The sequence below is a fragment of the Gallus gallus genome, chromosome 1, assembly GCF_016699485.2.
Source record: "Gallus gallus isolate bGalGal1 chromosome 1, bGalGal1.mat.broiler.GRCg7b, whole genome shotgun sequence".
Taxonomy (NCBI): domain Eukaryota; kingdom Metazoa; phylum Chordata; class Aves; order Galliformes; family Phasianidae; genus Gallus; species Gallus gallus.
This window is the reverse complement of record NC_052532.1, coordinates 56,919,973-56,932,446: the sequence shown is the minus strand read 5'-3', so window position 1 is coordinate 56,932,446 and position 12,474 is coordinate 56,919,973. Positions and strand designations below refer to the sequence as shown.

Here is a 12,474-nt window from a genome sequence, read left to right as displayed (position 1 = left end):
AATAAGACTTTTAATTAACTTGCATAGCAGCTCCTTAAGGGCTGAGAAGACTCCACAGGGAAGAAGCGAGTGGGATGTAGCTAGGAGGAAATTCCTTGTTGGACTTGAGCTCTGAAAGTAAATGAATGAGCCTGGTTTTATCTAGGCATGGCTCAAATAACATTGCATCTGGGCATTGTTTTACTCAGACAGGACCGGAAAGGGACAGTGTGCTCTCGATTGTTGCCATGAAGTACAGTGGGAAAGACAATAGCGTGCTTATCGGACTTACAAGAGTTTTGTTTTTCACCTCTAAACAGCTTTACCGACTACTGGAAATGAAAGGAAAGGCTGAAATGTGTGAATATGAATGTAATTCTTGGTGGTTTCAGCCCAGGTCTTAGTGAAGGCCAAATAGGACTGCCTTCATTCTCTGTCTCCACGGTTAGCCCGGCATACTGCATGACTGAGCTCCAGGTTCTTGGCTTCTGGCTATGCTTTTGCAGTGTTGACTTCAGCAGAGGCCATGGTTGATCTTGGATCTGGGCCATTTCAAGGTCTTTGTTGTCTGTATGGCACTGAAAGGCACCATCACTTTGTTAAATAAGTCAGTACTAGAAGTCCCTTAGGCCAGTCCTACTGATGATCTAGCCTGACCTTTACATGGTTCACCAGCTAACTGGGTCAAGGCACCCTGTATCTGTAGACATAGGACTGAAGGTGCAACTTAGAAGAGGTATATGTCCATTTCTGCCATCCCACAAGTAACTCCTCGGTCGTGCAGCAGGCTTAGCTGGTACTAGGGCAGATCCCTGGGCCCTCTGTATTGCAGCAAGGTCCTTCTGGGCTGGGGACGGGCAGTGTTCATGCACCAAAAGGGAGCAGAAGATGGCTTTTCCTGAGCGCTGCCTTTGCCTGTACGTATGCTGGCCCACAGCCAGGATGGAAACTCTGTCCTCGTGAGCAGAGAGTGAGCTGGGAGGGGCGAGAGGCAGTGGGGCCCAGGAGCAGAGGGGTTGAAATAAAGGCAGCGACCTACACAAAGAGCAGCCCCTGGGTTCTTCACGCATTGCTGGCACGTGGGTGTGGGCACAGGTCATTCCTGGATATGTGACAGAAGATAAGAGTAGAAGGCAAAAGGAAGGATGCTGGGCAACTACATTAGGTGTTGTTTGGCTCTGCAGTCCCTGAAGTGGGATCTGTGAATTCTGGCTAGGGCTGTGGTCCGGCAGTAGTAAGGCAGATACTGCTGCGTGGGCAGTCGGAGGGGCATTACTTTATTTTTAGCCATGCCATCCTTAAATGAAGCAGGTCTGGGCTCCTTTGTAAGTCAGTATTGCTAATGCTGACAGAGGTTTGTTTCATGGGTCTTGTTCCTTCCAGCTGAGAGCTATCAATCTGGTTTGGAGGCTGTAGTAAGATAGGCTCTGTGCACAGATGCTTGCAGCCATCCCTGGCTATCCTCATTAGGCATCACAGTGTGTAATTGGATTTGCTGAACAATCTGGCGTTTGAGGTGCTCATCTGGTTCAGGTTTTGTCTTGGTTAGGTGTCTGTAGAAGACTGCGTGGTGGAAAACCTTGGGGAAGCACTCAGAAGAGTCCCTTCTGGGGACTGGCAACCCACTGGAAAGGCTGTTTCAGAGGACATGGATTTACTGCTGTTCATAGCCAGAATTGTTTTAAATGGCTAGGGACTCTGCGTTTTTACTATTTTCCCTTTAGGAATAAAGGTGGTGAAGGGTTTCTGTGATCCTTCCACATTTAAATGTTCTGTAGGATGCCTCCCATTTGTTAAGTCATTTAGGCAGATGTGCCATCCTTCCAGCACAGCCCTTTGGTTTCCAGCACAGTGTATCGTTTCCTCGTGGGAAGTCAGAGCGGGACTGTGTGCGACACAGCCTCACATCTAATTGAAGACAGTGGGCTTTGAGCATACACTTAAAATTAAACACCTGCCTAGGTGTTTCCCTCATCACAAGCGGTCTCGCACACACAGTGGTATTCTGTTGGATCATTTTATATCAGCGATATCCTTGAACAGCACTTTCCTCTTCATATCCTGTGAGACTCCTTGCCAAGGTCTTGCTGACGAGGCACAGTCCTGCGAGCAGTTCAGGTGAGATGCTTTCACCGCCCTGGTATTTTGCTAGCCCCGTGAATAGGCATGCATCTGCGAATGATTAAATCAACCCATCAGGGTGTCATCTGGAGAGGAACAAACGCTGAGCTTGCTTTGCGGGCGGGGGGAGGATCAGATCCCCCTCTGTATTTTCTGCTGAAAGCTCTTCCCCTCTGCAGATGTGCAGCTGCCGGCGTTCCTTGCCAAGAGGCAGCCGTGACTTACAGAGCTGGGAACATGCACACATCTGTTTGCAGAGGAGAGCAGGGAAGAGGCCTGCTTCTCCTGTCCTGGGGGATTATGTTCTCATGATAGAGAGCGCCAATTTTCATGGAGGGAAACGGCGAATTTCTCAGGGCAGCGCGAGGGCACTTCATAAATACGAGTTCTGTTGGTAGTGTCAGCCATACAGCGCCTTCCTCAGTTAAAAAGGAAAGAATTCCCAAAGACTTCTCAGACAGTTGGAGCTTTTTCTTTAGAAACACTAAGCCCCCCTGCACGTAGATCTGTATTCCGCACACAGAACTGGGTATTTCAGCTGCCAAACATGCTGTGAGCATAGGCTGTGTGGCTCCTTGTAGGTAAGAGCTGAGTCTTGGATCACCCAGAGCTTGTTGGGGCTCTTCTGAAATTAGCATCTGGCCAAAACCAGATTTGAGGTATCGTTCACTGTCTGCTATAGTCAGTGGGATCTTTTCCATGAATTCAGTGAGCTTGGGATCAGCGAGCTGTAACCGAGAATCTGTTTTTCCCTGCCTTGACAAGTTAGGCTGTGTGCATAGTAATTTGTGGCCCAGTTCTGCAGGCATCCTGAAAAGAGATGTGTAAGGCGTTGAGCTTTTTCCAGATGATGTAAGAAACCCTGATCTTGCTGGCTGCCCTTTTTCAGCTATGTCAAACTCGGAGAAAAGTTTCCTACTGGGAAATCGACACACGCTGTTGTTGGCTTTTTTGTTGTTGTTGTTTTTGGGTTTTTTTTCATCAGATTTCTCTTTCCCCTGAGATTATTTTGAGTGACTCCAAGTTGAAGTCCTGCCTTGGTGTCACCTCTCACATAAAACAATCCTGTACTTTTGTTGGTGGAAGACACTGCCACTTCTGCTGTGCTAAAGCTTGTCCCGTCGGTGTCCTCATGTTTGCGCAGCAAGAAGCTTCCCTTGTAGGATGGTGGGTGGGAAACAAAGGTTTCCCCTGTTAAATTCCTGAATTTCTCCACTGGACAAAGAGAGGTGCTTTGGGGCATGTTTCAGGGAAAAACAAGGCTACCTCTAAAAGCCTCACATTTTGTAAAACATTCAAGACTTGATGAGGTTACTTTTAAATAATATATTCTGGTCTGTATATTGTTTAACGTGCCATCTGCATAATGCTTGCTTGCTTGGGGCAAAACTGTTTTTTTTCATCCAAAGGAATCTGGAAGCATTGTCTGAACAAAGGACATGCCCTGCTGGAGCGGTGAAGCACTTCAGCTCCAAGGGGCGATCACCGCAGGAGCACAAATCCCAGCTTTTCTGTGCTTCATAGAATCATGGAATGGTTTGGGTTGGAAGGGACCTTTAAGATCATGTAGGTCCAACCCCCTGCTATAGGCAGGGACAGCTCCCTCTAGACCAGGTTGCTCAAAGTCCCATCCAGCCTGGCCTTGAATGCCTCCAAGGAGGGGGCATCTACAACCTCTCCAGGCAACCTGTTCCAGTGTCTCACCACCCTTACAGTAAAGGATTTCTTCGTAATATCTAGTCTAAACCTACCGTCTTGCAGTTTTGCCTTTAACCTGCTGCTCACACTTCTCTTGTTGCAACCCAGGATACGGTTGGCCTTCTGTGCTTCGTACCAAACTGTTCACGCATGCTGATGATCCCAGTCCCTCTGCTAATTCACACTCCATTCAGCCCTCTGCTCAGGTTGTTGGTTGTTTTTTATAAACTTCAGATTCCATGTAAAGATACTTTTTGGAACAATCAAGCCTGATCTTGGACTACATTACTTAAAAATAGAAAGAAAAAAGGCATTTTCAAAGAGGGGCTGGAAACAGTTCATCGCCAACCCATTCTTTTTTTTTTTTTTTGCTGATGGGCTTAAGTAGTTGAGCTGTCGTGCTGTTTCTCTTGCACATGTAACTCATTCTTTTTTAATTCGTGAACAGTATTTTGCAATAGAGGAGATTTTGGTACGATTACCCACGAAATGCTTGAATGCAGAATTAAGCAGAAGATTGTATAATGCAAGTTTTCTTCAGCAGTTGCTTCAGTGTGTCAGCAGGACTTGGTGATAGGCTGATGAAGCACAGCAGGATGTATCTGGATGAGGTCACCAGAAAAACAAATTCTAAAGGGAGAGCTTAAGCCCTTCAGAATCTAGTTACATTTTACTAGGAGATGACATTTTAAACTCGAGAACCTAACTTTGTATGCTTCCTTCAGTGTGCACCAAACGCTTCCTTGAATCACTTTTTCTGGGCACACCGTATCTGATTGTACTGAACGTCTCAAAAGCAGTTTCAGTTGATCTGAAACCATAAGAAATGTATTCACTCAGCAAATCTATTTGTGATTGCTTAGTTTTATGGGATAGCTGTATTCTCAAGAGCCGTGCACCTCTAATATTTCCTTTGCTTAGGAAGGCATGTTAAAAAAAACCCTTCTTGCTAGCCTGTTTTACTGCAGAAATTTCCCTCCTGCCATGTTTTTCTTTTTAATACAAATGGAACGAACCCGCTAAGAGAAGCAGACGGCAGATTTTTATTAAGTAAACGCTATCCAGTATGAATGTTTGAATTACTACATGTGGAAGAGATGGGAAGAAGAATGCCTACTCGAATGCCAAACATTTTTCATACCAGCCAAGAAGTAAATCAAGTATAGCATTGCATAAGCTCATCTGCTTGAAGGAAATGTTTGGGGAATTTACCCTAAAACGTTGAGTTTGGGCTTAGTTTGCCAGTAATGTCCATAGCCGTGCTCTTTTCAGTAAATCTGACCTATTGAAAGATCTGTTTTGTTCAGCCATGGATAACTGAAGCAACACCTCTGTACAAAGCAGGTGGTTCTGGGGAGGCATGCCTCCCTAAGTGGCCAGTTAGTAGGTTATCTAATCTAGCGGGTGTGTTTATTTGTTAAACTTACTGTCTTCTGGAGGGAGATTTATGGAAGAGCCTCTTTCCTGGGCTGAGCCCTTTGAGCTGAGTTTGTAAAGCTTATATTTTTGGGGGGCAAGGAAAATGGGAACTTCATGGAGGAAGCTGTGGATCACTGGGGCATTACAGCATTGTCCTAGGATGGCCACCTCCCTCCTAGTGTTGGTGATCTGCTTTGGGAGGCCTCATCTCTTGTCCTACAGGAAACATTTGGACTTCCTGATGCCACAGGGAAATCTGTAGGACTTGTTCCCCCCAGTAGAGGCTTAATGGGGATGAGCTGAGGGGGCTTTGCTGAGGCTTCTGTGGACCTGTGCGTGTTGGTGAGGAGCAGAAGCAAGGTGAATGTGGAGGATTGTGTGCAGTACAAGCCACACCATGCCTCACATCAGTGCCTTGAGCAGGGCTGATTTTACCTCGCATTGGTCTGGAACAGCAAATGTTTATGACTGAAGATGAAAAAGAATGGTATTTACCGAATTGTCCAAGGGATAGGGGCTTCTGCTATGGGTCTGGCTCCAAAAGACTCCTACTTGGTAGTTTGTTTTGGGTGCTGTAAAATACGCCCTTGTGAAATGCTTTCAGTGCTGGCTGCTCTGAAGAAATGTGCTTTTCCTGTGCGCAATAAACAGCATTGGGGCCCCATCCAGGACAACGCTGAAACATCTTGGGTGGAGCATGCCCTTGTGGTTACCCTGGAATACAAAACTTGGATGCACTTTCTCTGGGTTGGAAGCTTCTATTAGGGAAGCTCCGCTTCAGTTATGAGATAAGGGCTCAGTGGAGGAAGTCGTGCATGGGTTCCCTGCTTGTGCTCCCTTATCAGACAGTTTGGTGCACGTGAAAGAGAGTAAACAGTGGAAATTAAAAGACTCGTAGAGTACATATTGCCTTTAGCACATCCCTTGGAGAAGAGCTGTGAATAATATGTGCCCATTTGAGAAATTTCCAGTTTCTAGGTTTTCTGCCATGAGAAACCAAGAAGATGCTCTCACTAATTTTCAGTACTTTTTGAACCCTGATCTCTTTGAAAGTGGAATAAATTTGGGAAGAAAATATTTTCTTCTTCTGATACTGTAGTGAAAATGTACACCATCCACCAGTATTTGCCAAGGCAGTCTTCCTGATGGCCTCCCTGATTCCTTTCCCTGAACTGCTGGAGTTTATTAGGCACTGCTGAACCACGGAGGAAGAAGGACAGCGTGAACGTGTTAGCAATAGCATCATTTTGTGTCTTGCAGTAGCAGACATTTTTTCTGCTCACTTGCTGATCAGTTGGAGTTTTTAGAAGATGAAAGGGAAAAAACCACAGTCTACTGGAAAAACTGACTGCCTGTGGCAGGGGGGTTGGAACTTGTTGATCCTTGAGATCCCTTCCAACCCAAGCCTCTCTGTGATTCTATGAAAGGTGCTCAGTAATGGTGTTTTAAAAGGGAGAGAGTTTTGCAACTTTTTGCTTGTTTGTTTGATGTTTCACAAAGGAAATGAGAGTGAATTCTTTGTTTTGCTGTCACTGATGACAGATGATCGTCTGGTGGTGCAGGCTGGGAGGGACTGCAGGAGGTTCCAGCCTCCTCGCTAAAGCGGGCTCAGCTCTGTGTTCAGAGCAGGTTTCTCATGTTGGGTCTTCAGAAAACTGCGGAGATGGAGGCTGCAGTACTGTTCCCATGCTTTATGATCCTCCTGGTGAAAAAAAAACAAACAAAGCCTTTTTCTTAGGTCAGATCTCTGTCTTGTTTCCAGCTGTGTGCATTGTTTCTCCTCCCACCTGAGAGAGAGGCACCCAAGGATGTGGTTTCATGTCATTCCCTGCGCTGCACCAAGCTTTGCATTACAAGGGGTGGCGCGTTCAGAAAGTCATTGCAGACTGTGGGAACCTGGGTCTCAAAGAGATTGGGACGTGCAGACGGCAGCCCAGCTCCCACTTGGACATGCTCAGGTGCATCACAGGGTCGGTCTCCCCCTCTGCTGAGCTGCTGGGGCATGATGAAGCCCTTTAGACTGTGTCTGAACTCATGGTTCTTCTGGGAGTGCCTTCTTCAGGACCATGCCCCGTTATCTCAGCCATCTCCATGGTAGCAAGTTGTGCCAACTCAACTTGGCACTGAGCTGCGCAGACGTGTGGGCTGAGTGCCAGAGTCCTCAAGGTATGTCAGTGCATGAAGGTGCAGACAGATGGTCTTCTTGGTTTTCCAGAGGTACTTAGGCAGAGACTCCTGTTGCAATTAGTGAGAAAGGAGTGAGCGCTTATGGGGGCAGCGAGCCGCACAGAGAGCAGCAGGGCAGAGGAGGAAGAGCTGTTCTCCCCCAGGATTTGGGGTTGGCTTTTCCCCCTTTTATTGGCCAGGAGCGCAGTGACCCACGTAACCACAGGGTTGGGGCCAGCTCCCTCCCCCTGCTTCCTTTCCCTGGCAGGGAACAGGCGCTCAGATTTCCTCCCTAGCGCAGGCGGATGGGGATGGCGGCTCTCGGCTACATTCCTTTTGGTACAAAAGAAAAGGAAAAACTGCTCTCCATGCAGGCAGATGGCTGACTGTTTCCTGGCAGCTCCACTGCACTGTCTTTTTTCCTATTGTCCTGACACACACACACATACACAGAGAGCAGCTTTCCTCCTGGAAAAATAAATAAATGCAAGAGGTTGGTGGGGTTTTTTTGTTGTTGTTGCTTTGGGGTTGCTTTTTTTTTTTTTTTTGTTAAAGCTGTGCAGATTTCCTCTTCGTGATGGGTCAGCTTTGGCAGCCCACACTGCGCCTGGCCTGGGCTTTGCAAGAAAGGCTGAGCGGTGCGGTGGCGTGTGCTGTGCTGTGCTGCGCTTGGAAGGTCTCAGTAAGAAATGGGATCTGCAGTAAGCAGATCTGTGTTTGCAATGCCTTAGGTATGCAGGAGGGAGGCGAGGGGAAGTGGGGTCTCCAGAACCAAAAGGCAATCCCCAGGAGGCTCTCTGAGCTGGGAGGGTGATGCTCAGAGGTAAGCTGTGGGCAGGTCGTGGGTTTGGGAAGCTCTGAGGTCTGCTGGAGCACACAGCTGGTGCTCCAAGGCCAGGGTGATGGGCGCTGCAGGAAGCTGCGTGTTGGACCCTCCTCGGGAGGGGAAGCAGTCAGCATCCTGCAGGGTGAAGGCCACCGAAGGAGATATTCGCTGAGGCTCGGTTTATCTTCCCCAATGATAACTTATTTTGGAAGAATTGTGAGTTCTTCATTTTCATGTTCTCATTTCCTTTCCCAATGTGAGACAATTTGTCTTCCTGCCAGGAAACTCTTTGCAGAGTTGGTCCTTGAAGGGACCTCTTTGGATCTCGCTTGTGTTAGAATATCAGAGGTTATCTCACTGCACTGAAAATTAATTCCAGTGTTGTTCATGGTCTGAATGCTCTGTTTTAGGGGCAGGTTGTTTCCTAGGTTGTCAAATGTTTGACTTTCTTACAAGCTTAACAATAACTCTGAATTCTTTCCAGTTCTTTTTACACTAGAAGTGATTTACTGTCGTAGTAGGACTGGTGTATTCGTAATATTTGTAGCATTCCAATCAGAGGAATGAAAAAAGCTACACCAGTTGGCTACACTGGTAGAAATGTGCTATGTCAATAGAGCTTGGTCTTTGTTGGAGATGGTGCCAGTTCTGCCGTATCTGTTAGGAATCCTGCCTGTCCTGTGGCTGATGGGCTGTTCTGCTGGCAGATGTTTGCTAGTGTAAATCTGGTCCATATTTCTGTTGCTTTATTCCATATTGATTGTGGTTGTCTTGTATGTGGGTAATTTCAAAGCCAAAGAAAACAGGTATGGAGTGCTGGCTGCACTGATGTCATCAGCAAGCTTGCGTTTGCTTCAGGAACACAGGATTCACCACTACTGTCTTATTCAGCCTTGGCTTAATGTAATAGAGTTTTCATTTGTGAGGCTGTAAAGCAAAAGTAAATATGTTCAGCCTGGAGAAGAGAAGGCTCTGGGGAGACCTGATAGTGGCCTTTCAGTGTCTAAAGGGGGGCTGTAGGAAGGAAGGGGACAGACTCTTTAGCAGGGTCTGTTGTGATAGAACAAGTGGAAACAGTTTCAAAGTAGAAGACAAGATTTAGATTGGATATAAGAAAAAAAAAATTATAGTAGGGATGGTGAGACACTGGCACAGGTTGCCCAGAGAGGCGGTGGATGCCCCATCCCTGGAGACACTGAAGGCCAGGTTGGAGAGGCTCTGAGCACCCTGATGTAGCTGTGGGTGTCCCTGTTTATTGCAGGGGAGTTGGACCAGATGGTCTTTAAGGATGCCTTTAAGCTCAGACAATTCTGTGATTCTGTTATTATCCCTCTGTGAAACGGGCTGATTCCACCATCTTCACGGATGTGCTTATGTGAAATCTGAAGTGCACAGAGGTGGGCTTGTATTGCCAGGACCTGGCACAGCAGAGTCATCCTCTACTCCTGCCTCCATGTCCCAGGGTCTTGGTTTCTCCATCTGGATTTTTTTGTTTGTTTGTTCATGATTTCATTGCAGAAAGCTGAGTCTGGAACATGTCATTCCACTAAACGTTGTAATTAGAATTAATTTTAGGAGCTAGAATGGCAATCCTAGAATCATTAATCAACTTGGAAAAGACCACTGAGATCATCTAGTCCAACTGTCAGCCCATCCCCACCGTGCCTCCTAACCATGTCCTTCAGTGCCACATCTACATGTTTCTTGAACATCTCCAGAGACAGTGACTCTACCACCTCCCTGGGCTAAATGCCAGATTAATCTCTTCCTTCCTTTGTGTAGGGAACCTGCTGTTGGAGTAAAGATGTCTCTAAGCAGCAATACAAACCATTCTTGCCACCAGAAGAAATAACATAATTGACCTTTTATACACCCAAGGTTTAACTAAATCTACGAATGAGAGAGTATTGCTGTCTTGCTAGACATGGTCCTGTCCCATCCTGCCACTGCCTCTGGAAGTGCCGTGTTTCCAGCTGAGGGTGTAGTTGTCTGCAGGAAACTGGAGGGATGTTGAATTCCCTTTGAGCTGTTGAGCTTTTCTTCTGTTTGTTATGTGTTTAAAGGCAGGAACAAAGGGAAAATAAGACAATGGGAAATGTGGGACAAGCTTAATAATAGTGGGTGCAACTAGCCCCACCTTTAATAGAGCACAATTCACATTGTAAGACTGTTTTTAATTTCTGCCTTTAGGTCAATTGTATCATTTCAATCTGCTGTTTCCCTTCTGAGTATTTGCCTCTGGCTGAATTGCTTTCAATCCTGCAACCAAAACATTCCAGCTGTTTTAGAGAGTGAAACTAGGGAAGAAAAAATGTACTACTTTCTCTGCATTTAGAGTACATCAGGATTTTCTTTGCTAAGACTAATCTTATGCTTATTAATGGAAGTGCTGTCTGTTGGTGAGGGATGCTGTTTGGATCAGGAATGCATCCTTTGCCACTCTGTCATCTTCGACTGAAATTTCCAGGGCTCTGTGGGAAGGAGATTTCAGCTTGCACATGTGGCACTGAGGGATGTGGTTTAGTGATGGGACTCACTAGGCTGGGTTGATGATTGGACTTGGTGATCTTGAAGATGTTATCCAGCCTAGATGATTCTGTGATTCTATGTTCAGCAGATTTTCTTTTATTTTTGGTAGCAGAAATCTCCAGTGATTACGTGCCATCCTTCCAGCTCGCTGTGACAGGCAGGTGACACTCATGCTATCCCTGTGGAGCATCACCTACGGTGCTCAACAAGGGGGTGGTGGATGGAAACGGTGGGTAAGAGGTGAGAGTAGTTTGTCAAGGGTTCCACTGCTTTACTACAGAAGAGTGATGCTTTACTACAGAACAAGGACTGCCTCTGGATGCACTTGAGACCTGGGGTGACCCACCAACGTTACCCACAGCAGCTCCTGCTGGCTCCCCTCTTTTCACTGCTGAGGGTTAGCTTCCTTTCAGAGCAGAGCCTTGTGCCATTGCAGCCGCAACAGTGATCCTATAATGAAATCCCAGCTTGGGAGTCGTATGGCAATGGATACATAGCATCTCCATTTCAGGGCCAAAAGTTGGCCTCTTAACCAGAGGTACAAAATACATCGCTGTGATTTAGTAGGACTTCCTTGTAAATCTCAGTCCAGAAATGGTGGAGTAGACTGGTGGTTGTTACTCATTTCTTCTGTGCCATCAATTATCCCTTTGGCACTATAACAGAAAAGAGGTGGAAACCACTTATTTTGCTGGTGTCCAGGAAAGGTGAAACCTGGATCAGAAAGGAAGGAAAAAAACCTTGGTCTCAGTCAAAGGCAATGACTTGGACATAAAGGTGCCATCATTCTGCTTATAAAGAAATGCGTGCTATACTTTGCATGCATGAATATACAGTGGGAAATAGTCATGAGGATAAGGAGGGATGGAGAAGAGCAAAGAGACTGCTGATGGTGAGTGAGATAAACATAAGACTAGCAGAAACTGGGACTCAAGTAGTGACCTCAGAGAGTTTAATCATGGCTGTATGTCCAAGTGGACAGCCAAGGAGCAGAGTCTGGTGTTGAGTACACAAGGAAGATGGTGAGGAACAATGGCCTAGCTGGAGAACGTGAGAAAAGTCAAGTAGAGGAAGGCCAGAGTAAGTTTTGAAAGACAAGACAAGCTTAATGGTAGAATCAGAGCATCATGGAATAGTTTGGATTGTGAGGGACCTCAAAGATCATCTAGTTCCAACCCCCTCTAGGTCAGGCTGCCATAGCTGCTTTCTTCCAAACCTGGAACAGAGCCTATGATTCCTGAAGCTTCTGATAGATACATACAAATCCTAGCAATGTCTGACCTGCCATCTTCCTGCAGCTGCTCTTGCCTTGGCTCTTCCACTATGTCAGATGGCATAGATCTGTGTGAGCCAGAGCACTGAGCCGTTCGGTAACTCCATGCCAGTTCTACTCTGATGCCATACTGTCAGAATTCAGTGTTCCGTTTCAGTTAGCCTTTAAAACAAGCAAACCTGAAGCTGAAACTTCTTGCGATCTTTGAATGTAGTTTCCATGTGTGTGAAGCTGAGCACTCGGGTGCCCCATTTGCAGTTGTCTGAGCAGTTCCTGCTGTGTCTTGCATGCATGTAGGCCTGCAGCACTTGGGCACTCCAGCTTAGCCACGGGTGTTGGATGGACACATCTGCAGCCTCGCTTGGCACAGGAGGGACCCATTCTGGAGGTGAACCGGTGGTGGAACTGGTGCCTGCAGGGATTCTTTGCTTTATTTGGCAGGGAATGAGGAGGAGTGGCTGAG

At 46.6% G+C, this 12,474-nt stretch overlaps 1 protein-coding gene across 7 annotated transcripts in view; it reads left to right on the top strand.

Moving 5' to 3' along the window:
• Positions 1-12,474, top strand: part of DENND2A (DENN domain containing 2A) — a 57,421-nt gene that overhangs the window by 2,463 nt on the left and 42,484 nt on the right. The window lies entirely within an intron of this gene.